The following is a 27,412-nucleotide window of genomic DNA, read 5'->3' as shown; positions in this document are numbered from 1 at the left end:
GAAATATTGTTAAAAATTAATGTTATAAGACAAATGGGACATAACTCTAGTTAGACCATAGTTATTTCCTTTTCATCATTTAACTATCAAAATTTCTTTCTTCATATCAAACACACAACCAATAGATCAAGTCATTTCATCAACCTAGTCTACTCGCGTATCTAAACATATTCTCGTTCTCACATTGTTATCAGATATTTAGTAGTTTATAGACAATTAATTCTTTAGTAAGTCACGTGAAAGGGAGGTTCTATAACTATTTTTGAGTTTAAGTCTTACGATTTGATAAAATATGTAGAAGAATTTAAGTTTGACAATTTAGTTGAGCATTTGGAAGAGCAAGTAAGCATTTACTTTTCTAAGATTCTTAAGCATTCAAAAATTGGACTGATAGTTGGTAAATCACCTTTCACAATCTCATTGAGCAAAGGATAAAAGAGTTATCTTAAATCGGACGAGACAAGAGGGTAGAGTTTTTCACCTTTCAAAATTTCGATAAATCTTAACATTTTCATTTCTATATAAATATAAATACTAACATTCATTTATAATACACAAATATTGAGATACAGAATTGGGTAGGGGCTGCGCGAACGCATTCCCCCTCTAACACAAATTATGACGTAGGCTAAACCAACATGGGTTGACCTTAGACTGGCACCCCTACAAAGTGCAATATAGGTCACCAATCTAGGCTATGGGTCTTAATGATCACCCATAGACCCGTCCAGATAAGTATGTTTCATTGAAGCCTTCACCCTTGATTATATTCTTCTACATACTCATCTCACTCTTTCATATTTATGATGTGGGAAAATTAACATGTCACCTAATTTTTATTGTATATTTTGTCTCAAAAACAAGTTTTAGTTTACAATGGGTTTTCTTGGAAACCCTTAGTTACACCTAAGTTAGGTATTTTATTTTATTTATGTTTTGAAATATTGTTAAAAATTAATGTTATAAGACAAATGGGACATAACTCTAGTTAGACCATAGTTATTTCCTTTTCATCTTCTCTTTTTCATCATCTAAACTATCAAAATTTATTTCTTCATATCAAACACACAACTAATAGATCAAGTCATTTCATCAACCTATTCTACTCTCGTATCTAAACATATTCTCGTTCTCACATTGTTATCTGATATTTAGTCGTTTATAGACAACTAATTCTTTAGTAAGTCACATGAAAGGGAGGATCTATAACTATTTTTGAGTTTAAGTCTTACGATTTTATAAAATATGTAGAAGAATTTAAGTTTGACAATTTAGTTGAGCATTTGGAAGAGCAAGTAAGCATCTACTTTCCTGAGATTCTTAAGCATTCAAAAAATGTATTGATAGTTAGTAAATCACCTTTCACAATCTCATTGAGCAAAAGATAAAAGAGTTATCTTAAATCGGACGAGACAAAAAGGTAGAGTTTTTCACCTTTCAAAATTTCGATAAATTTTAACATTTTCATTTCTATATGAAAACATAGTAAACAAATATTGAGATATAGAATTGGGTAGGGGTTGCGCAAACGCATTCCCCCTCTAACACAAATTATGACGTAGGCTCAACCAACATGTGTTGACCTTAGACTGGCACCCCTACAAAGTGCAATATACGTCACCAATCTAGGCTATGGGTCTTAATGATCACCCATAGACTCGTCCAGGTAAGTATGTTTCATTGAAGCCCCTCACCCTTGATTATATTCTTCTACATACTCATCTCACTCTTTCATATTTATGATGTGGAAAAATTAACATGTCACCTAATTTTTATTGTATATTTTGTCTAAAAAACAAGTTTTAGTTTACAATGGATTTTCTTGGAAACCCTTAGTTACACCTAAGTTAGGTATTTTATTTTATTTATGTTTTGAATTATTGTTAAAAATTAATATTATAAGACAAATGGGACATAACTCTAGTTAGACCATAGTTATTTCCTTTTCATCTTTTCTTTTTCATCATCTAAACTATCAAAATTTCTTCATATCAACACACAACCAATAGATCAAGTCATTTCATCAACCTAGTCTACTCTCGTATCTAAACATATTCTCGTTCTCACATTGTTATCAGATATTTAGTAGTTTATAGACAACTAATTCTTTAGTAAGTCACGTGAAAGGGAGGATCTATAACTATTTTTTGAGTTTAAGTCTTACGATTTGATAAAATATGTAGAAGAATTTAAGTTTTACAATTTAGTTGAGCATTTGGAAGAGCAAGTAAGCATCTAATTTCTTGAGATTCTTAAGCATTCAAAAAATGGACTGATAGTTAGTACACCTTTCACAATCTCATTGAGCAAAAGATAAAAGAGTTATCTTAAATCGGACGAGACAAGAGGGTAGAGTTTTTCACCTTTCAAAATTTCGATAAATCTTAACATTTTCATTTCTATATAAATGCAATACTAACATTCATTTATAATAAACAAATATTGAGATATAGAATTGGGTAGGGGCTGCGCGAACGCATTCCCCCTCTAACACAAATTATGACGTAGGCTCAACCAACATGGGTTGACCTTAGACTGGCACCCCTACAAAGTGCAATATAGGTCACCAATCTAGGCTATGGGTCTTAATGATCACCCATAAACCCGTCCAGGTAAGTATGTTTCATTGAAGCCCTCACCCTTGATTATATTCTTCTACATACTCATCTCACTCTTTCATATTTATGATGTGGGAAAATTAACATGTCACCTAATTTTTATTGTATATTTTGTCTCAAAAACAAGTTTTAGTTTACAATGGGTTTTCTTGGAAACCCTTAGTTACACCTAAGTTAGGTATTTTATTTTATTTATGTTTTCAAATATTGTTAAAAATTAATGTTATAAGACAAATGGGACATAACTCTAGTTAGACCATAGTTATTTCCTTTTCATTTTCTCTTTTTCATCATCTAAACTATCAAAATTTCTTTCTTCATATCAAACACACAACCAATAGATCAAGTCATTTCATCAACCTAGTCTACCCTCGTATCTAAACATATTCTCGTTCTCACATTATTATCAAATATTTAGTAGTTTATAGACAACTAATTCTTTAGTAAGTCACGTGAAAGGGAGGATCTATAACTATTTTTTGAGTTTAAGTCTTACCATTTGATAAAAGATGTAGAAGAATTTAAGTTTGACAATTTAGTTGAGCATTTGGAAGAGCAAGGAAGCATCTACTTTCCAGAGATTCTTAAGCATTCAAAAAATGGACTGATAGTTAGTAAATCACCTTTCACAATCACTTTCCAGAGATTCTTAAGCATTCAAAAAATGGACTGATAGTTAGTAAATCACCTTTCACAATCTCATTGAGCAAAAGATAAAAGAGTTATCTTAAATCGGACGAGACAAGAGGGTAGAGTTTTTCACCTTTCAAAATTTCGATAAATTTTAACATTTTCATTTCTATATAAATGCAAATACTAACATTCATTTATAATAAACAAATATTGAGATATGGAATTGGGTAGGGGCTGCGCGAACGCATTCCCCCTCTAACACAAATTATGACGTAGGCTCAACCAACATGGGTTGACCTTAGACTGACACCCCTACAAAGTGCAATATAAGTCACCAATCTAGGCTATGGGTCTTAATGATCACCCATAGACCCGTCCAGGTAAGTATGTTTCATTGATGCCCTCACCCTTGATTATATTCTTCTACATACTCATCTCACTCTTTAATATTTATGATGTGGGAAAATTAACATGCCATATAATTTTTATAGTATATTATGTCTCAAAAACAAGTTTTAGTTTATAATGGTTTTTTTTTTTAAAACCCTTAGTTACACCTAAGTTAGGTATTTTATTTTATTTATGTTTGTAAATATTGTTAAAAATTAAAGTTATAAGACAAATGGGACATAACCTAGTTAGACCATAGTTATTTCCTTTTTATCTTCTCTATTTCTTATTCTTTTTCATCATCTAAACTATCAAAATGTCTTTCTTCATATCAAACACACAACCAATAGTTCAACTCATTTCATCAACCTAGTCTACTCTCGTCTCAAAACCTATTTTCGTTCTCACATTGTTATCTGATATTTAGTAGCTGATAGACAACTAATTCTTTAGTAAGTCACGTGAAAGGGATTATCTATAATATCATGACAAGACGAAGTTTATACCAAGATCTTATCACCAACCAATATGAGAGAGCTCACCAAGCTGAAGTAGAGGAGAATGCTCATATCGAACTAGACTATGTTTGGACTTACGAAGTTTTCGCTTTCATTTGAGACTTTTTTCCATTTAGACTCTTTTGTAAAATATCAATAAGAGAGTCTCTCTGTAACAAATGTTGCGAGTATGTTTATATACAACTCTATGTTTATCTATCTGATCATGAATGAGATCCTAGCTTTCCTGAATTCATGTCTCGCATTTTTCATTTGTATTATACTACTTTTGCAAAGCTTCATTTATCTCTATCTTCTTAATAGTGTTCCAATCACTTTCGTACAAGTAAGGCCCCAAGAAAAAGAGATCCAAGAATTGGACGTTTTGTGCACCAGGTCATGGTCGAAGGAAATCCCAAGAGTGTTAAAGACACAGTATCCCCAACTGAGTTTGCTGAGATGAAAGCTACTCTTCAGCAAGTCACTGAATAGTTGGCGATATTAATGAGCTTGATGACTAAGCCTACCATCCCTGTTCTAGAACAGCCATCCTCTTCACGACAGTCACCATCGGCTATACCTATTGCAACTCCGATTAGGATCAATCCTCAGAATCGTCGTGTGGAAGAAGCCTCTCTCTATGAAGAGCCTCCTGAAGATGATAGCAGGTCAACAAAGACTCAGCCAGAAGTTGCGGACAACCCCAACGCCCAAGAAAGGGAAAACCCTATGATCATTCCTCCTACAGAATACGAGGTCCAACTAACTCAATTGAATGCTAACTAGGACAAGTTCCAAGAGCAGCTCAATCAATTGACCAAAGGAAGTTTGGATGAACACCATGATTGGAAAAATTCCATGAAAACTATCGAACGAGCAATGATCCCTTTTGGGATAAAGCTACCTTCTCTATCAAAGTATGTAGGCAAGACTGACCCTGCTGCTTTCTTCCAGATATACACCATGGCTATGACACCTTTATATTTGGGAGAACCTATAATCCTCCATTTATTTCCCCAGTATTTAGATGGGGCGGCCCTGCGTTGGTATCACCAAAAGAAGATAGTTTATCTTTAGAATATCGACGAACTCGCGTCAGCCTTCATAGAATGTTTCAGCATGCATCTCATCTTAGAACGACCAAAGAAGAAGCTCAAGAATGTCAAGCAAGGCGAAAACGAGAAATTCGCGATCTTTATCGAAAGGTGGAAAGCGGTTGCTGAAGAGATTGATTCTCTACCTAGCGAACAATGACAAATCGACATGATTCTGGACAATATTAACGGTCGATATTCTGTTAGATTCTCCGTCAAGACTTTCCAAAACATGAAGAAGCTCCTCAAAATAGGCAGTAACCTTGACGAAGCCTTTGACAAGGAAATGAAAGAAGGTAAAACTGTGAAGGCCTATGTTGATCCTCCTCGACATCAGAGGAAGGACAAAAAGGAAGTTCACCAGGTCGCAGCTGCCTGGCAGGCCCTTAGTCTTCCTAAGCTCGGTCCAAGCAAACTGGTATTGGCCAAAACAAATGTCCCGACGATGCCTAAGCCGCCAATACCGAGGGTCTCAAGACCTCCCAGAACTTTTAATGATCTGGGCATGACCCTGAGTCAAGCTTTTACCCTCCTTCATTAGAGGAACCTCATCAAGCCCTTAGCTCATCGAGAGGGGGTAGAGTCCTTTGGAAGGTTCAAAGGGGCATGGTGCGCATATCATCAAGTGAAGGGTCACTCTACTGATAATTGCAGTACCCTTAAACATCAGTTTCAAGACCTGATTGATTAGAAAATCATTCATAAACCCGAAATCGTGAGCAATCCGTTGCCCGATCATCAGGTCAACCTGATTTCTGTCGACGAACTTGTTAACCCTCTAGAGGTTAATATGGTCAATCCATGGCCCAAAAAGGAGGATCGACAAGCTCTACCTCTGCTGGTAGTACCTCGGAATTGGTGGATTATTAACAACCCCACTTCGAGCGCTCCTAATATAGTACAACGAGAAATCTCAGCAACCCGGAGCGGAGTCGACTTCCAGCCCAGTTTCATGAAAACAACTCATACGGTTAATCTTCCTGGCCCATCTAACGATCCAAGAAGGGAAAACGAGCCCAAAGCTCTAAACCCCGGTGATAGTCTTCTTGTTGAGCTCAAGAAGACTAATGTCAACATTTCCATCTAGGAAATCCTAATGTATTATATCGAACACAAGTAGGCTGTTTTGAATGAGCTAAGTTAGTCTAGTATATCATCCAACACGACTCCTGAATAGTTGGTTGGTATCATTCATCTCAGAAACTCCTCATATCAACATGATAGGTTTCGAGAACAAAGACCTACTTGCTCCCGATGAACCTCATGTTAAGGATCTTTACATTTCTGTAAAGATGGATGATAAAGTCATTCCTATGACTCTGATCGACAATGGTTCAGCATTGAACATATGTCCCTGAAAGACTCTCCAAGAACTCGACATTTATGCTAATAAAGTCATTCCCTTAGACATGTGCGTCTGTGGTTTTGACAATTCTCGTTGAGAGATTATGAGCAGCTACCTAACAACGATCTACGTAGTTGATGTACCTTTTATGGTAGAATTATGCGTAATCAATAAGCGAACATCGTACAACCTGATCTTGGGAAGACCCTAGTTGCTTCAGGATAAGGCTCTTGCCTCCACCCTGCATCAGAAAATCCGCTTCATAGCTAACGGAAAACTCGTCACCATAGAAGGTGAGAAATACGTCATAGTCATCATCGGTTCAACTCATTCCACTAGCCCAGAGATTGAGTTAAGTGGATTCTACATTTGTCCTATATTTAGGCAAGGTTAGGACTCTTATTCCACTCCTGACTTCACTCTCTTTAGCGTGATCTCCATGCGTCTCATGCGCAAAATGGGATATTTCCCAGGAATAGGTCTAAGCCTAAATGCTACCGGCATGACTTTTTTTTCCCTAGTCTTATTACGACTCAAACAACTTCGGTGTCGGTTATGCTCCGACAGAGGACGAGGAATCTAGGAAAGGTAAAATCTCTAAACAATTTATACATATTCCTCCAACCCTAAATGGACAGTTTGTGCGAGAAGGAGAAACCACGTTGTGTTTCGATTTCCCCAAACCTTTCTTCAACCGAGTTTTACAAACTCGCTCTCTAGGTTTCGAAGTCTTTTTAGATTGTTCTTTTAATCCTAATTCATCCCTTAATATAATTAGGAAAAGTACTTCTTGTTGGCATGAAACCCTGGAAAAGTTTGTTAGAGATCTTTCTTTGACGGATGAGGACGTGGTTGTTGATGAAGACTCTTGTAAGATAAACTCTACAAACCTTCTAACATTTGATAAAGCTCATGTAATCAAATTGAGTGTTGATAGAAACATCACATCCCTTTTGGACTGTGAAATAGTGTATGATATTTTAATAAATAAATAAGTTTGTAATGACAATCCTGATGAGATGTCATCTACTTTTTGTAATAAAGAATCCAATAAAACGCTAGAGTATAGTTTCAAATATATGTCAGATAATGATGATGTTTCATTCAAGTCTGAATTTAATTTCGAAATGAAAAACTTCTTGGAACACGAGGACGAAATCATTTCCGCAACTGAAACGACAATAAAATAAACCTCAATACTCAGGACGATCCTCAAATCGTGTTGATTGGACAAAGCTTGAGTGATGATGAGCATAATGAGATGATTGAATTACTAAAGACCAACAAAGATGTGTTTGCTTGGTCTTACAAGGATATGCCCGGAGTGGATCCTGAAATCGTTTGACATCAAATTTCTCTTTATCTAGAGGCGAAACCCATTAAACAAAGGTTAAGACGGATGAAAACTGAGGTTGTCGTCAAGGTTAAAGAAGAAGTCCAGAAGTAGTTGGAAGCAAAATTCCTCGAAACTGTGGACTATCCACATGGATAGCCAATGTTGTTCCCGTTTTGATGTAGGATGGAAGGATGCACGTGTGTGTGGACTACCGCAATCTGAACAAAGTCAGTCCTAAGAATAGCTTTCCTTTGCCCCCACATCGACGTTCTGGTCAATCATGCTGCTGACAATCAACTCTTGTCTTTCATGGATGGATTCTCATGATATAACCAAATCTTGATCGCTGAAGAAGACAAAGAGAATACTACCTTTATCACAGAGGTAGGCACGTTCCATTTCAGGGTCATATAATTCGGTCTCAAAAACGTCGGAGCTACCTATCAACGAGCAGTAACGATGATCTTACACGACATGATTCATAAAGAGGTGGAAGTCTACATAGACGACATGATCATAAAGTCTAAGGATCGATAGGGTCATATTCCCAACTTAGACAAATTCTTGCAAAGAATTTGAAAATATCGGCTTCGGTTGAACTCGAAGAAGTGTGCTTTCGGAGTCACCTCCGGTAAGATGCTAGGATTTCTCATCACCCAATGCGGAATAGAAATCGATCCCTCCAAAATTGAGTCCATTATGGTTATGTCTGCGCCTCAGAATGAGCGAGAAGTCCAAGGCTTCCTCGGCAAATCCAGTTCATTAGTCATTTCATCAGCAAACTGACTCTTACTTGTGATCCTCTTTTAAAACTACTGAAAAAGGATCAGAAATTTCAATGGGATGACACTTGTCAAAAAGATTTTGACAAAATCAAAGACTATCTAAAGTCACCATCGGTCTTTATGCCTTCGAGGCCCGGTATTCCGTTAATTCTCTATCTCGCAGTGATAGATTTGGCTATGGGTAGCCTGTTGGCTCAAGAAAACGAGGATAAACTCGAGATTTATGTCTACTACCTGAGAAAGAGAATGACTGAGTACGAATTGAAATATTCAACACCCGAGAAAGTGTGTTGGGCACTCGCATGGGTCACCAAAAGACTGAGACATTATATGAAAGCCCACCCCATCAATCTGGTGTCCCGGCTCGACCCAATCCATTATCTATTTCAGTGAACATTGTTGTTGCCTAAATTCGCAAAATGGATGATGATGATCTCTGAATACAACATCACGTATACGGCTCATAAATCTGTTAAAGGAAGCGTTGTCACAGACTTCATAGCAGATCAACCTATCACAGTCGAAACTTTTTTCGAACTCGACTTCCCTGATGATTCCATAATGTCTATCTCTTCAAACACATGGAAGTTAATATTTGACGGAGCTTCGTCCAAATATGGCTACAGAATTAGAATTCTCTTGATAGATCCCCAGGGAACCTACAATCCCATCTCTATTAAATTGGAGTATTCCGTGATCAACAATGAGACTGAGTATGAAGCATGTCTCTCAGGTCTCAAAATCGCTTATGAAAGAGGAGCAACTAAATTAGACGTAGTTGGCGACTCTAATCTGGTTATATCCCAGGTTAACAGAACATGGCGAGTACGAGGAGAAAATCTCTGTTAGGATCGGGATGGCCGATAGGGGACCGGGGTCCGGATTATCGGTAATCACTTACAACACAACACACACAATACAAATTGGAACTAATCTGGTTAAGGACTAGAACCGTTCTTAACACTACACAGATTGTCACAGACTCCTGAACCGGGTTAGGGGCGGAAATGTCTGTTTCAATCTGAAGCAACGTACACGATAAGGTTTGGAAGGTGTTTAGAAGGACTCGGTTTAAGAAGAGAATCGGTTTGGTTAAGGAAGTTATGAATTAGTTCAGTTGAGATATTTAGGTGTTTCGGTTCGGTTGATGATGGTAAGCCGAAAAAGTAAAGACGAAGAACACAAGACACAAATTTGTATGGATGTTCGGAGCAAACTCTCCTACGTCACCCATTTTTCTCAAACAGTGAGAAGGATATTCACTAAGAAATATTCAACAACACAACACGATCGAGTCTTATTTGCTGATCATCATTCACTTTACAATACTCACACAGTATTTGTAATACACTTTTACAAATTTGTAAATACACAGAATGCAAGACAATTTCGGGAATTTCAATCACTATTCAGGTCACGCGTAAGATTTCTTTTTCATTGTTGCTCTCTTTGTTTCGATATGCTTCGACTTCCTTTTATAGTGAAAGGATGACAACGGTCATCTTTTCTCTCTACAGGAGATTGGTCGCTGGAAGCCGTGCCGGTTCAGAGAGATTACGTGCACGCCTTGCCATTTTGGACATTTGGCAGACATGCATTAGGTCGGTCGCCTGAATCTGATGTTGCTTGTAAACTTAGATAAATAGTCATGATTGCTGAGTTGCATGCTTCTAATCCGGATCTTTCTTCTTGCATGTTTCCAAGAAATATCATATTATGTCATCTTCACAGATTCATCATTTGACATAGTTTTCCGTTTAGCTTCATGATCCTCGATATTTTAAGCCAACCGGATAATGACGTTTTTTGCTTTTAGTCGATCCGGTTAGAAAGGCTCAACCGGATTTTGAAGCAAGAGCTTTAACCGGTCTGATGCGGATTGATCTGTACCTGCACATTAAAGTTGAGACTGATTAAGTTCTTTGGTCGGGTTAAAATTAACTTACTTAATTTTTCTAACAATCTCTAACCCTATCACACTTGCCTACTCTGTTTTATCGACAAGTTCGATCACGTGTATTTTGTACACGCACTAAGAAGCCAAAATCGTTTTGCTGATGCTTTGGCCACGCTAGAAGCTATGACCCAAATTCTTGTTGGAATTAAGGTCAAACTTCTGAAGATCCATCAAAAACGGAAATCCGATTTTGAAATTGAAATGGTAGCCTCCGTTCAAGTGTCCACCAAACCATGGTTCGATATTCTTTAAAACTACATCATGTATAAAGAATATCCTTCCCATTTCTGAGCTAAGGAACGAAGAGCCCTACGCCAGTATTCCACAAACTGTGCTTGGATAGCTAACAAGCTATACAGACGATTTTTTGATGGTCAAAACATGCTTTGCGTCGATGGTCCTGAAGCACGACGGATCATAGAAGAAGTACACGCAGGTGTGTATGGTCCACACATGAATGGACTAGCCCTTGCCAAGAAAATACTCCGCCTCAAATATTATTGGCAAAACATCGAGCAAGAGTGTGTTAGCTATGTGAAAAGTTGTCACCAATCCCAAATATATGTTAATCTAAAGCATACTCCAGCATCTTTACTATACTACATGACATCACCATGGCCCTTTTTCCACATGGGGAATTGATGTTATTAGGAAAATTTATCCCATGCTTCCAATGGACATGAGTTCATACTCGTAGCCCTCGACTATTTCTCTAAATGGGTCGAGACATCATCTTATAAGATCCTCAAGTCTACACATGTATCAAAATTCATCTATGTTAACATCATAGCTAGGTACGGAGTACCTCATGCTATTATCTCTGATAATGGAAGACACTTCCAAGGAAATGTTTTATCCCTTCTCAAAGAATTCAAGATTGAACATCACAAATCTTCACTTTATTGACCCCAAACTAACAGCGCGGTTGAAGCGGCAAACAAGAATATGATCAGGATCATCAAGAAGATGACCAACACATATAAGGATTGGCATGAAAAGTTGTCATTCGCCTTATGGTGATATCGTATGACTTCTCGAGCATTGACAGACGAGACTCCCTATTCTCTAGTTTACGGTATGGACGTTGTACAACCCGTCGAGATTGAAATCCCCACACTAAGAGTCTTGTTGGAATATCACGTTGTTGAAGAAGATTGGGTAAAAGCTCGATACGACCAGTTGACGTTGATGGAAGACCACAGGTTGGATGTGTTATGCAAAACTCAGGCTTACCAGAAACGAATGGCCGATACCTTTAACAGAAAGGTCAAACCCAGAAGCCTGAAAAAAGGTGACCTAGTGCTCAAAGTAACCCGTGAACTGTTAGACCCTAAGGGCAAGTTCCGACCATGATGGGAAGGTCCCTTCCTCATCAATAAAATCCTATTTGGAGGTGTGGTTCGCCTTTCGACAGTTGAAGGCAAAGAATTTATTGCTCCAAGCAATCTAGACGCCCTAAAACGATATTATGTCTAATATCGTTTCGCAACCACGGATCTAATCTAGCCTTAGCAGGATTATCACGACTCTAATCTGGCCTTACAGGGATTACAACGGCTCTAATCTAGCCTTAAAAGGATTACAACGGCTCTAATCTAGCCTTAACAGGATTACCACGGCTCTAATCTAGCCTTAGTAGGATCGGCGACTCTAATCTAGCCTTAGAAAGATTACAATGGCTCTAATCTAGCCTTAGTAGGATTACCACGGTTCTAATCTAGCCTTAGTAGGATTACAACGGCTCTAATCTAGCCTTAGCAGGATTATCACGGCTCTAATTTAGCCTTAGCATGATTACTACGGATCTAATCTAGCCTTAGCAAGATTACAATGGATCTAATCTTGCCTTAGCATGATTACCACAACTTTAATCTAGCCTTAACAGAATTATCACGGCTATAATGTAGCCTTAGCAGGATTACAACGGCTCTAATCCAGCCTTAGTAGGATTACCACGGCTCTAATCTATCCTTAGTAGGATTACAACGGCTCTGATCTAGCCTTATCAAGATCACGACGGCTCCCGATCCAGCCTTACCATAATTAAGTCCTCTTGGACCAATCAACCTCTAATGGTGTGTGTCTATGCCATAACACCAATCAGTTAGTCCCCAGCTAAGAGCGGACTAATTGGCCTCTAGTCTTGTACGACTATGTCAACATTCGCAAGGATTAGTCCACAGCCTCTAAAGGACTAATCGAACCACTGGTCTTATAGGACCATATTACAATCCCCTAGAGTTAGTCCCCAATGAGTAGTGGACTAATCGACCTCTAGCATTATACGGCTATGTCATACCTTCCTAGAGCTAGTCCCCAACCAGAAGTTGACTAATCGAAGCTCTAGCCTTGTAAGGCATTTCCCCAATAGTTAGTCCCCAACTGAGAGTGGACTAATCAACCTCAAGTATTGTATCACTATGTTGGAAATCCCTAGCTACACCTCAGCTTCGGGTGGACTAGTTGACCCCTAGTTTTGTACAACTGTGTCATCATCAACAAGAGAAGAATTACATGAGACCTGATTCTTCCAAAGAAAATAAAAGAATATATCAAGAACAAATGGAAGATACGTAGGCAGTCTTTGTATAGGTCCGGTCTCAATGAACTCAAGAAGCTCAAGAAGTTCAAGAAGCTCAGTAAGCTCAAGAAGCACAGTAAGCTCAAGAAGCTCATTAAGCTCAACAAGCTCAAGAAGCTCAATAAGCTCAATGAGCTCAATAAGCTCAAGAATCTCAAGAAGCTCAGTAAGCTCAAGATGCTCAAACTCAAAATAAATGAACTATTTCAAGTTCTATTCTCACAAGGTCTTAGGACAGTGGGAACCCTGATTCTTTCCACCAACTAGTGATAAGGATTTTGGGAAACAAGTAAGGGAGAAAGTCAAGGGCATTTTCTTTAATTAAACTACGATTGATCTCCCGAATCAAAACCCTAAGTTTCCGGAAGACTCCTACCGATGGATATCTTTAATAAGCTTGCTTCTGTGCTATGCGATTATCCAGAAAACTAAACCTCAAAGGAAGGCTTTTGAAAAATAAATAGAATAAACCCCCAAAAGCCAAGCTGAAGCCACAATTTGAGAAAGGACGTCTCATTCCCCTTTGTATAAGAGAACAGAGAGAACTAGACTCGAGGCTTCAAAAAATATATATCTACAAAAATCCCCTACAGATTGGGGTAAATTCATCGTTCATACTCACTCGGGTGGCTGTCCTGATGACTATCGCAAGAGTAGAACATGTTGTTTTTCCGATACCCACATGGACCAAAAAATAATAGAAAATACTCATGTGTAGGTTGAGGTATTGAAATCACAGTTTATGCTCACTCGAGCGGCTGTCCCGATGTCTATCGTAAGAGAAAGTTGTATCGATTCCACCAGATATACCCTGGAAGTCAAAAAGAAGAGAAAATTTTCTCCACCGGAAATTTGAAACTCTCTCTATGATTATTCCCGGAATAATCAAACTTTCGAAGAATTGCTGCCCACGACAAAAGCAACAAAAAATATAACTGAACATGATTCTCATGGTCACCTTCCCCGCAAGTTAATATCTTGAATAATTGTCTACACGAGATCGAATTTATCATCCATATCTTAACATAGGAGAATAAGGAGCTCAAGATATTTCAAAAACGGGACAACCCCTATCAACACATGAATGCTCGTGTCCTAGCCCCGAACACATTTCGAATCCAAGTCACCCTACTACATGGGTAAAACAATGGTTTCTTCTACTTTCAAAACTTGTCTGAGACAGAATTGGGAATAGTTCGTTCCCCAAATAGGTTTTGTTAAAGCATCCCACCTTATAGAGTGATAAAACAATTGGTTAATGTGTCAACCAAGTTATGAAGAACACTTTGTAAACCCAAAGGAATAAAAGTTTCTGCTAAATCATTCCCTTAACTCCCCAAAGAGTCGACAATTTCACCCAACTGTGAAGGACACTTTGCAAGGCCAAAGGAAGAAACTCTATGGGAAATTTCCTTGAGTGTTAAATCCCCAATTGGATTCACGTTTACTCCCCAACAGGATAAGACTATTGTCATAGTCTATCCTATGCAAGATTCAACAAAGAAGAGAATGAGTCATTTTCATGAATCATCCCCCATCAACACCCTATCATCTTCCCGGTTAAATTACAAATTGGCTTTCTAAAGCTGACCTTCGGGCACTATAAATAGCCATTACCCCTCTACTACCAATCCATCAAACAATAACCACAAATTACACATCAATTCACCCCGGTCTAAAACCTGCAATTTCCGGCGAAGAACAGTTTTTTTCAAAACTTTCTCCAGCGATCCAAGCTTCGATCCAGGCTTCTAGATCACTTTTAACACTGCCTAGGAATGTTTTCCAGCTGTTTGTATGATTCTAGAAGCCTTGAATTTTGATTTGTAATTGAAATTTTTGAATTTCTTCAAATTTTATTGTTTGATCAGTTTGATCGTGTTCTTGTGCTTGATTGTATGTTTTCTTTGTTAAGAATCATTATATACATCATGTGTGAGCTTTTTGTTGAAAGAAAACCAATCAAAACATCTTGAATCAAGATTTTGCAAAAATTAGTTTGAAAACTGATTTTTTTTTTTGAAATGTTGTGTTCTTAGTTTAAATCTGGATTTGTGGGTCCAGATAGTTTCTATACATGTTTGAATGATTTCCATACAACTGTAATCAAGTTTTGATCATGTTTGATCAAACTGAAATTTGAGAAAAAATCTTGAAATTTTGGATTTTAAAAATTCTATGTTCTTGCTTTTAATCTGATTTTGTTGATTAAATTAGTTGTATTACATGTTTATAAACAATTTTGGGTAATTTCTAAGTAATTGTAATCATGTTTTGATCATGTTTGATCAAATTGAAATTTTAAAAAAAAAAGTTTAAAAACTAGATTTTTGAAATTTCGTGTTCTTTCTTCTAAGTTGGATTTGTTGATTCAATTAGTAGTTATACATGTTTGTTAACATGTAGGGATGAATCTTAAGTGACTGTTTCACCCTTTTAATCATGTTTGATCAAATTTGTTTTTTAAAAAAAAAGTTTGATTTTGAATTAATCTTCAAAAACCATTTTAATGATGTTCTTGTTTTGGTATGGATTAACTATATTCATCATTTCAACGCTAATGGACCAAAAATCAGGCATTGAAATAGCCTAATTTAAAAGATCCTAAAATTTGACCTAGAAATGGAGTTTTGAAATTGATCCTTTTAAGATCTTTAAAATCGTGATTTATGTTAGGGCTTTTGTTCTACATGATCATATGAACCTACTGCAACTTATGGATTGTGATTTGGACATCCCAATCAAAAGTTATGGCCTTCTGAAATTTTGGACCAAAACAAGAACACCCGGTCCTGAAATTTTGCCTTAGGAACGAGGAAATTGACCTAGGACCGAGGGAATCTGCCCAGGACCGTGAGCCTAGGACCGAGAGAATTGACTTAGGACAAAACTATCCTAGACCAAATTAACCTAGGACTAACCTTGTCACTTGACCTAGGATTGACCTTGACACCTGTTAGGATTTGTATCTCCCAAATCCTACCAGCTTGAAAACAATCTGTAAAAACACAAGAAAGAAGAACACAAGAACACACAGATTTATAGTGGTTCACTCAAATTGAGCTACATCCACTTCAGCCACCACCAGATTTACTATGAAGAAGAAGAAGGAATACAGAGTTTTTGCCTCACCCTTTATCTCTCTAGAATTCTGTCTTCCAATGTAAACCCTTAATAATCACATATTTATAGGGTAAACATTCAGGTAATAAACCTAAAAAACTTTGGTCAGGACCAAGCCCAAAACCAAAAAAGATAAACCCAATAAACTCTAATTAACAATGTAGAGTTTATTATAAGTGTAGGCTCCATAACTCAACAATCTCCCACTTGGAGACTAACTTCATCATCTCTCGATCGGTAGTGGCTTTCCATTCAGTTTCTTAATGAAGAAGACCAACTGAAGTTGCACACAACTTTAGTTTCTCATTTGTCACAGCTTTTGTCAACATATCAGCTGGATTCTCACTCCCGAGAATCTTCTCAAGAGCTAATACTCCATCTTCTAAAGCTGACCGGATGAAATGATAACGAACCTGTATATGCTTCGTCCTGCCATGATAAACAGGATTCTTTGGCAAATTAATGGCACTCTGACTGTCGCATCGCAACACACTTTCCTCGTAGTCTTGACCCAATTCTCACAAAAAGGGTTGTAACCACATCATCTCCTTAGCAGCTTCTGTCACAGCAACATACTCTGCTTCACAACTAGAAAGAGCAACAATCTTCTGCAATTTTGATACCCAACTGATTGCAGTACCTCCCAGAGTATAAATGTACCATGTTGTTCTCTTCCTACTATCAACATCACCACCATTGTCAGCATCAACATATCCTTCTAAACCCATATTAGACTTTCGAAAACACAAAGCGAGACCCGTACTTCCTCTTAAGTATCGTAGTATCCACTTTACTGCTTCCCAATGTTGTCTACCCGGATTGCTTATGAATCTACTAACAACTCCCACTGCATGTGCTATGTCTGGTCTTGTGCAAACCATCGCATACATAATACAACCAATGGCAGAGACATACGAAACAGTGGCCATGTAATTTTTCTCCTCCTCTGTTGAAGGCGACTGATCTTTAGATAGTCTGAAGTGACTAGCTAAGGGGGTAGTAACTGGTTTTGCATCATACAAGTTGAACCTGCTAAGAACTTTCTTCACATATTCTTCTTGTGAAAGCTTGAGAACTTCTTCATCCCTGAAAATTCTCATCCCAAGGATTTGTTTAGCAGCACCCAAATCCTTCATTGCAAACTTTTCAGACAACTCTTTCTTGAGCTTGTTAATCTCATACAAGCTTGCTCCAGCAATCAAAATGTTATCAACGTAGAGAAGAAGAATAATGTACGATTTATCAAACCTCTTGATATAGCAGTAATGATCAGCTTCACACCTCAAAAAATTGTTACTTTTCATGAAGCTATCGAACTTCTTGTACCATTGCCTTGGAGCCTGTTTCAAACCATACAGACTCTTCTGAAGCTTACACACAAGCTCATCTTTTCCTTTGATTTCAAATCCTTCTGGTTGTCGCATATAAATCTCTTCATCTAAATCACCATGAAGAAAAGCAGTTTTGACATCCATTTGTTGAAGATGAAGGTCTTCTTTCACAACCAAACTCAAAATAGTTCTGATTGTCATCAATTTAACTACTTGAGAGAAGATCTCATTGTAGTCAATACCTTCTTTCTGTTGAAATCCTTTCACAACCAACCTTGCCTTGTACCTCATGGTTTTATCATGTTCTTCTTTAATCCTGAAGATCCATTTGTTGTGAAGTGCTTTCTTTCCCTTTGGTAGCTCAGTGAGCTCCCAAGTCTGATTCAACATCAAAGAGTCCATCTCATCTTTCATAGCAGACTCCCACTTAATCGATTCATCAGATTGTATTGCTTCCTCATAACATTCAGGTTCACCTCTATCTGTCAACAAGATATAGTTCAGAGATGGAGACCACCTCTCAACTGGTTTTCGATTCCTTGATGATCTTCTCAACTGTATAACTGGTGTTTGTTGATTTACCTCTGGGGCCACGTTCTCAACGATTTCATCTTCAACAACACATTGTTCTTCTTCGACAATCGGTATATATTCAGCTGAAAATTGTCTCAAATCGACTGTACCAGTCTCTTCCAACTTGGAATCACCATCTGATGTCTTCCCAACACAATCTTTGTAGAGAACATGTTCATTGAAGATAACATTTCTGCTACGAATGATCTTCCGATTTTGATTATCCCAGAAACGATAACCAAACTCGATATCACCATAACCAATGAAAAAACATTTATTAGACTTTGGATCAAGCTTGCTCCTATCACATTCATTAATATGAACATATGATAAACATCCAAACACTTTCAAATAAGAAAGGTTTACCTTTTTATTGCTCCAAGCTTCTTCAGGAATTCTGAATTCAAGAGGAACAGAGGGTCCCCTGTTTATCAAATAGGCAGCAGTATTTATAGCTTCTGCCCAGAAGGTTTTAGGCAGCCCTACATGCAATCTCATGCTTCTAGCACGCTCGTTCAATGTTCGATTCATTCTTTCAGCTACTCCATTCTCTTGAGGCGTTCGGGGAACAGTCTTCACCATACTGATCCCATTCTCAGCACAATACTCTTTGAAATATGAATTGATATATTCACCTCCGTTGTCGGATCTCAAGCACTTAACTTTCTGATTTGTTTCATTTTCAACCAAAACCTTCCACTTCTTGAAAATAGCAAATACTTCAGACTTGTGCTTCATAAAGTAAACCCATACTTTTCTTGTTGAATCATCTATAAAAGTCACATAGTAGTATGATCCGCCAATAGAAGAAACAGGTGCAGGTCCCCACACATCAGTGTGTACCAACTCTAGTCTTTCTTTCTTGAGCTCCTTCCCAATTTTTAAGAAACTCACTCGTTTTTGTTTTCCAAGAATGCAGTTTTCGCACAACTAATGTTCAACAGACTTCAGTTCTGGAATCTGTCCATTCTTCAAAAGAATTTTCATCCCTTTTTCACTCATATGGCCCAACCTGCTAGGGGTGGCCAAACCTACGGATCGGATACGATCCGGTATTTCAGATCGGATATCCGCTTTTATTTTTTTCAAAAATTGCGATCCGTATCCGATCCGGTATCCGACCACTATCCGATCCGAAAATACCGGATCGGATCGGATCGGCCAGCCGGATACCCGCTGATCCGATTTTTTTTCATATTTTAATTTTTTTCCATATGCTAAAAATTTAAAATTGTTCTATCAATTATGAATAATAACGATTTAAGAACATATCTAAAGGGAAATGGGAAGAAAAACAAATGAAAGAGACATATTTTTGTTTGAGTTTGTAAAGGAAAATTGGAGAAAATATAAAGAAGAGGGAGATTTTGTATTTTTGTTTGGGTTTGTAAAGGAAAATTGGAGAAAATATAAAGAAGAGAGAGAGATTTTGTATTTTTGTTTGGGTTTGTAAAGAGAAGAAAGGAAGAGATAGATTTTTGTTTAGTTTGTAATTGTTTAATAATATTTTTATTTGGGTTTGTAAAGAGAAACATGAAGGAAAATATAGGAAGAGAGAGATTTTTGGTTGGGTTTGTATTTATTTAATTATATTTTTGTTTGGGTTTGTTTATTTAATAAATTTTAAAAATGACTGGATCGACTTCGGATATCCGAAATCTTTTTTGCCCGATTCGTATCCGATCCGGAAATCCGGTAAAAAAATCGGATCGGATCGATATCCGAATCCGATCCATCGGATACGGATTTTTTCGGATCGGATCGGCCGGATCAACGGATCGGGTCTTTCGGATCGGAATTTTTGGCCACCCCTACAACCTGCAATGCCACAACTCACTGTTCTTCGAGTCATCAACTACAGCAGCAACTGTTTCTCTGCAAGTTGAAGTCGTGTATAACGTTCCAGTTTTGTGACCTCGAGCAACAACAATTGCTCCTTTAGTCACCTTCCATGCACCATTTCCACAACTGAAATTGTGACCTTCTTCATCAAGTTGTGTAACAGAGATCAAATTGCGCATTAAACTTGGAATGTGTCTCACCTTATTAATCTTTCAAACAGAACCATTTGCCATCTTCAATTTGATGTCACCAATGCCAACAATATCCAGTGGCTCACCATCTGTGAGATAAACTTTCCCACAGTTTCCAGCCACATAATTCTCCATTAATTCTTTGTGAGCAGTGGTGTGGAAAGACGCTCCTAAGTCCAAAACCCATGAATCTATCGGGCTATCAACAGACAGAAGTAACGCATCAGTGACAGATTCTGTAACAATGTTGGCTGCATCATTTTTATCATCGCCGTTTTTCTACGGTGTTTTGCAGTTCCTCTTCAGATGACCCTGTTTACCACAATTCCAGCACTCAAATGTCCTCCCAGACTTGGACTGACTCCTCCTGCTCCTTGACATAGATCTTCTCTTATTTCGGTTGAAATTTCTATCATTACCTCTGCCCCTGTTTTCCACTTTCAGAGCAGAACCTTTGAACGTTTCACCAGAATCAATTTTACGAACCTCTTCAGTAAGAATACGATCTCTAACTTCAACAAATTTCAGTTTAGCATTTCCAACTGAATTACTAATTGCTGCCCTCATAGGTTCCCAGCTATTTGGTAGAGATGCTAACAAAATCAGGGCACTAACTTCATCCCCAAAATCAATCTCAACAGATAGCAATTGATTCACAATTGTATTGAATTCATTCAAATGAGTAGTGACATAAGTACCATCAACCATTCTTAAGTAAAAGAGTCTTTTCATTAAGTGTACCTTGTTGTTAGCAGATGGTTTCTCATACATATCAGAAAGAGCTTTCATCAGACCCATGGTGGTCTTCTCCTTTGCTACATTATGAGCAACTGTCTTGGCTAGCGTCAATCGGACAACTCCCAAAACCTGTCTATCAAGGAGTTTCCATTCAGGTTCATCCATCTTCTCTGGTTTCTCACTCAAAGGAACATGAAGCTTCTTTCCATAGAGATAATCTTCAATCTGCATTCTCCAGAAGGCATAATCTGTCCCATCAAATCTTCCAATCTCATGTCCTATACTATTCTCACTTGCCATTATTTCCAATGCTCAGATCTAGCCTAGCTGCTCTGATACCAGTTGTTAGGATTTGTATCTCCCAAATCCTACCAGCTTGAAAACAATCTGTAAAAACACAAGAAAGAAGAACACAAGAACACACAGATTTATAGTGGTTCACTCAAATTGAGTTACATCCACTTCAGCCACCACCAGATTTACTATGAAGAAGAAGAAGGAATACAGAGTTTTTGCCTCACCCTTTATCTCTCTAGAATTCTGTCTTCCAATGTAAACCCTTAATAATCACATATTTATAGGGTAAACATTCAGGTAATAAACCTAAAAAACTTTGGTCAGGCACAAACCCAAAACCAAAAAAGATAAACCCAATAAACTCTAATTAACAATGTAGAGTTTATTATAAGTGTAGGCTCCATAACTCAACAACACCTAACCTAGGACCAACGATTAAGCCTAGCCTCATCTTAGCCTAGGACCAACAAAGCCAAGCCCTAGCCCTAGCCTAGGATCAAACCCTCACTTAGCCTAAGATTGTTACGCCTAACCCTAGCCCTAGGCCTAAGTCTGAACCCTCACTCAAGATTCAACCTCTCAAACCCTACTAAGCCCAGATTGACAAGATCGGACTCGAACCTAGGATTTAATCCTTAGGCCAGTTTGGTTCCAAATTTCAAAAATCCAAAACTATTTTGGAACCAAACCCCATTTTATAAAAAATTGTATCATCAAGGTCAGAAAGTAACTCTCAAGAATCTCCGGGATGTTTCCCAAAGCAAATGTTTTTGTTAAGGTCTTGTTTGGTTATACTCTATAACATCTTTTTCTAATATTTTCAAGTTTTGTTAAATTTAAACCTCAACGCAACAGGTACATACCTCCTTTAAATGATTTTGTACAATTATTTAAATTATATCCTCATTTAGGACCCCTTGGACTACTAATTAAAGATAAGGAATGTTATAATTAGATTTATAGAAGCCAGACTTTGTTTATTTTAGAAGGATTTTGAAAACCGTTCTAAGGTGGGCGTAGAGGACATAGCGCGAAAGCCCTTTCCTGAGCGTAAACAGACAACAAACCACCTTTTTCAGAAACTCTAGTATAAATACATTTGCACACGTATCATTTTATTTATTTTCATAAAATCTCTTGGCAAATCTGATTTTCAAATAAATAATCTTTAAATTGATTATGTTTAATATATTTAAATCGGGTCAGGTTAAATTGTTATTTAGCCTCCTAGATTATTAATGTTTGAACAAAGGATTAATTATTTTACATAATTAATTTCTTACCGCTCCAACTATTTTCAAAAACTTTTAAAAATTAGATGTTTTTATTTTAAAAGATGACTGGCACGCAAACCAATGTTGAAATCATCGAACCTCGAGTTGCCTCGCGGTAATCCTTCCATTTTGCCATGTGTCTCACAAATACATGCTAAGCTATAGAACGGGACATAGACCGGGGGTAATCGGTCATTTACAATCTCAAAAACAAGTTTTAGTTTATAATGGGTTTTCTTGGAAACCCTTAGTTACACCTAAGATCAATATTTTATTTTATTTTATTTTGGAAATATTGTTACAAATTAAAGTTATATGACAAATGGGACATAACCCTAGTTACACCATCGTTATTTCATTCTTATCTTCTCTATTTCTTCTTTCTTTTTCATCATCTAAACTATCAAAATTTCTTTCTTTATATCAAACACACAACCAATAGTTCAACTCATTTCATCAACCTAGCCTACTCTCGTCTCGAAACCTATTCTCGTTCTCACTTTGTTATTTGATATTTATTAGCTTATAGACAATTACTTCTTTAGTAAGTCACGTGAAAGAGATTATCTATAACTATTTGTAGAGTTTTAGTCTTACGATTTGATAAAACATGTAGAAGAATTTAAGTTTGACAATTAGTTGAGCATTTGGAAGAGCAAGTAAGCATCTACTTTCCTGAGATTCTTAAGCCTTCAAAAAATGGACCGATAATTAGTTCATAAATCTCTTTGAGTAAAAGATAAAAGGGTTATCTTAGATCGGACGAGACAAAAGGGTAGAGTTTTTCACCTTTCAAAGTTTTGATAAGTTTTAACATTTTCATTTCTATATGAATGCAAATACTAACATTCATTTATAGTAAACAAATATTGAGATATAAAATTGGGTAGGGGCTGCGCGAACACATTCCCCTTCTAACAAAACTATGACGTAAGTTATCCCCTCTTCTAGCCTAGCGGCAAAAAGAGGTGGATACTAACCCTTAGTTCTTGGGTTCGAGCCCGTCAGGCGGCAAGTTTTACGCCTGGTTAAATGGTTAAGTGTTTGCGGGCCATATACTTAATCTATTGCCACATTTTTTTAATGAAATTATTTTAACCATTTCCCCCCAAAACAAAATTATGACGTAGGTTCAACCAACATGGTTTGACCTTAGACGGGCACCCCTATAAAGTGCATTATATGTCACCAATCCAGGCTATGGGTCTTAATGATCACCCATAGACCCATTCAGATAAGCATGTTGCAATGAAGCTCTCACCCTTGATTATAATCTTCTACATACTCATCTCACTCTTTCTTAGTTATAATGTGGGAAAAGTAACATGCCACCTAATTTTTATAGTATATTTTGTCTCAAAAACAAGTTTTAGTTTGTAATTGGTGTTCTTAGAAACCCTTAGTTACACCTAAGTTAAGTATTTTATTTTATTTATGTTTGGAAATATTGTCACAAATTAAAGTTATAGGACAAATTAATGGGACATAACCCTAGTTACACCATAGTTTTTTCCTTTTTATCTTCTCTATTTCTTCTTTCTTGTTTCATCATCTAAACTATCAAAATTACTTTCTTCATATCCAACACACATTTAATAGTTCAACCCATTTCATCAACCTAGTCTACTCTCATCTCTAAACCTATTCTCGTTCTCTCTTTGTTATCTGATATGATATTTAGTAGCTCATAGACAACTACTTCTATAATAAGTCACGTGAAAAGAAAGAAATATAACTATTTGTTGAGTTTTAAGTCTTACGAAAATACTCATTCGCGTCACGTGACGCATGATGTTAGTGACGCGAAGGGATTGTCTGATAATATTTGCAAAAATGATATCGTGTACCATTTAATGTTTGCAAAAATGATATCGCGTCATTTTTTAAAATTTATCAAGCCATTCTCTGCGTTACGAACATCATGTGTCGCGTGACACGAAGAGGTATTTTCATCCGAACGAATATTTTTATAAACTTTATCGAGCCGGAGTAATTTCCGAAAATGATGTAATTTGTCATTTTGTCAAATTTCCTAAAATATATAATTGAATTATAATGAAATATTATTAATTAGAAAAATAATTAATAAAAATTGTTGGTAAACTTTAAAAGTTAACTAATATTTTGTAGTCAATTGTTTTTATTTTTTGAGAAATATATATATATATATATATATATATATATATATATATATATATCACTAGTAGAAAAAGGGGTATTAGTAAGGGCTAAAACCGTTACTGAAAGCATCGAACGCCGTTACTGAAACTTATTTGTAACGGCAAATAAAACCGTTACAAATCGTTACAAAAAATTACGTTACAGAAACTTCACATGTATCAGTAACGGCGTTCGAAAACCGTTACTGATAGTCATGGAATAACAGTAACGATTCTAGCCGTGTAAAAAACGTCACAGAAACAACACGAGCATCTGTAACGGTTTTATAAAACCGTTACAGATAGTAATGGAACAACAGTAACGGTTTTAGCCCTTGCTAAAAACCGTTACTGAAAGACTGATTTTATCTGTAACGGTTTTCGAAAACCGTTACAGATGCTCGTGTTGTTTCTGTGACGGTTTTTTATTTCTTAAACCGTTACAGTTAGATTTATATTAACGGTTTTTGTAATTATTTAACCGTTACTAAACCCTAATATTTTTTATTTTTTTTACAAATTTTTACCTATTTAAAACCTCAATCATTAATAACCAAAAACCAAAAACTACAATCATCAATAACCAAAAACCCAAAAATACAATCATTAATTCAAAACAATAATCATCCACAACTACAATCCATCCAAAAACTATAATCCATCCAAAAACTACAATCATATCACAAATTCACAAAAACCATTAATTAACGTATTTCAAATTACATTTCAACTGACCAGAATTGAAGTGGAAAAGCGACGATCACGAGGAAGGGGATCATCTCTAAGTAGGAGGGGCATCATCTCGAGTGGGAGGGGCAGGTGGAAGTTGATCATGGGGAATCCTGGATAATAAGAAGTTCATTGTCGATCTCATCTCAAGCATCTCATCCCGCATTCTCTCACGCTCCCTTCGAGCTTCTTCACGTTCATCTTCACGCTGCATCAATAACTCTTCGCGCTCCATTTCACGCTGCCTTTGTGCTTCCTCACGCTCCATTTGACGCTCGAGTAAGGCTTCTTCGCGCTCTCTCCGTGACTGAAGCTTCTCAGCTTCACGCTCCTCTCGCATCCTCTGTATCTCCTCAAGTAAAAGTGCGTTTTGCGTGTCACCGCGCTGTGTGCTAGTACCACCACGAGCATCAGGTCTAAAAGATCTAGGTGTGACACCGGAGCCCAAACCCACAACTCGCCCATGTCCCTGAGACCCGAATGCGCACTCAGCCAACTGCAATTCATTTCTATTCGGGTCTTCTTCTATAGCAGTTCGCAAGGCAGTCTACAAACACAAATTACATTCGATTACATACATACATAAAATAAATAAAAGAAATATAACTAATAAACACGACTTACCACTTTTTCTTGAATAATAGGGGGAACCACCGGATTTGGATCTTGCAGAGTCGGTTTCTTACAAGTATTAGTGGATTTTCTTATCCTTGTCAAAAAGTAATTATTCAAATTAAAGTATAGTTTGTGAAAGAATAATTTTTTTTCATTTCTAAATAGTAATATATATATTTTTTAAATCAAATACAACATATATATGGTAAGAATATAATACAGCACCACCTTGTAAGAATGGTAAAGTGATAACATATTCTTTAAAAAAAAGAAAAAATAATTATATTATATCAACTTATATATATTGTAATATATAAAAATTTATATTATTATAAACATATAAATAAATAAATATATTTATTGGTCAGGTAATATATATTTTTAACTAAATAGGAAATGTGGCATATATTTGTAATTTTAGCTAATATTCCTTTTATACATCCTCTCTCCTCTCTTTCTTCTCTCCTTCTTTCGATGTGGGACAAACAACAACCTACCAACTCTCCCTCTCATACACACTGCATCCGAGGTCTCTCGACAACAAAGTGAGATGATTATATTACCACCTAATAACAAGGATGGTAAGCTATAATATGATGTGGACAATTTATTTATTTTTTATAATTAAGTTGAAATACTGGAATATCTAAAAAAACAAAAGTTAGAAGGGCCAGTTACAAAAAAAATGCACTTTGAAGGAAATGTTTATGAAGACAGTATATTGATGTTCATAACAACCTATTAATTAATTTATTTGAAATAAGTTCAGTCTTAATCACTTAACTTTTTATATTAAACTTAAGTGAAATTGAAAAGATTAAGTTATTAATAATTAACTATCCATAGTATAATATGGTATACAAAAAACAATTAAACCTTACATATTTGTAAGTATTGGCTACTCATTTGGGACTATACATGACTTTAAAAAACATAATTTTATTAAATTTTATATAAATATCAAAAATATAATTATTTTAAATTAATATTACATTTCAAAAAAGTGATATAAAAATTTGACTTGCAATAAAAAAAAAAAAAATATATATATATATATACATACATAATTGCTTAAGAAAACATACAACCCATTTATCAAATATAGCAAAAATATAGAAGAGAAAATATTTAACTGAAGTGTTGGTAGGAGCCGCGCGAACGCAGGCTCCCTCTGCCACAAATTATGACGCAGGCTCAACCACTTGGGCTGACCTTAGACATGCACCCCTACAAAGTGCAATGTAGGTCACAAATCTAGGTAATGGGCCTCCTTGATCACCCATAGACCCCGTCCAGGTAAGTAT

The 27,412-nt window shown here is 36.6% G+C and overlaps 6 non-coding genes across 6 annotated transcripts; all 6 read right to left on the bottom strand.

The window, feature by feature from the left end:
• Positions 1-578: 578 nt before the first annotated feature.
• On the bottom strand, positions 579-739 carry LOC124937218. Its single transcript, XR_007099325.1, has one exon. It is a non-coding gene; the product is annotated as a U1 spliceosomal RNA (small nuclear RNA).
• Positions 740-1,513: 774 nt separating this feature from the next.
• Positions 1,514-1,674, bottom strand: LOC124937222. Its single transcript, XR_007099328.1, has one exon. It is a non-coding gene; the product is annotated as a U1 spliceosomal RNA (small nuclear RNA).
• A 785-nt stretch (positions 1,675-2,459) lies between these two features.
• On the bottom strand, positions 2,460-2,620 carry LOC124937212. Its single transcript, XR_007099319.1, has one exon. It is a non-coding gene; the product is annotated as a U1 spliceosomal RNA (small nuclear RNA).
• Positions 2,621-3,478: 858 nt separating this feature from the next.
• On the bottom strand, positions 3,479-3,639 carry LOC124937213. The gene has a single exon (XR_007099320.1). It is a non-coding gene; the product is annotated as a U1 spliceosomal RNA (small nuclear RNA).
• Positions 3,640-23,687: 20,048 nt separating this feature from the next.
• On the bottom strand, positions 23,688-23,847 carry LOC124937235. Its single transcript, XR_007099339.1, has one exon. It is a non-coding gene; the product is annotated as a U1 spliceosomal RNA (small nuclear RNA).
• A 3,404-nt stretch (positions 23,848-27,251) lies between these two features.
• LOC124937204 lies at positions 27,252-27,412 on the bottom strand. Its single transcript, XR_007099312.1, has one exon. It is a non-coding gene; the product is annotated as a U1 spliceosomal RNA (small nuclear RNA).

The sequence above is a fragment of the Impatiens glandulifera genome, chromosome 4 (genome assembly GCF_907164915.1).
Source record: "Impatiens glandulifera chromosome 4, dImpGla2.1, whole genome shotgun sequence".
NCBI classification, from domain to species: Eukaryota; Viridiplantae; Streptophyta; class Magnoliopsida; order Ericales; family Balsaminaceae; genus Impatiens; species Impatiens glandulifera.
The sequence above is the reverse complement of the archived record's forward strand: the minus strand, read 5'-3'. Positions and strand labels throughout refer to the sequence as shown.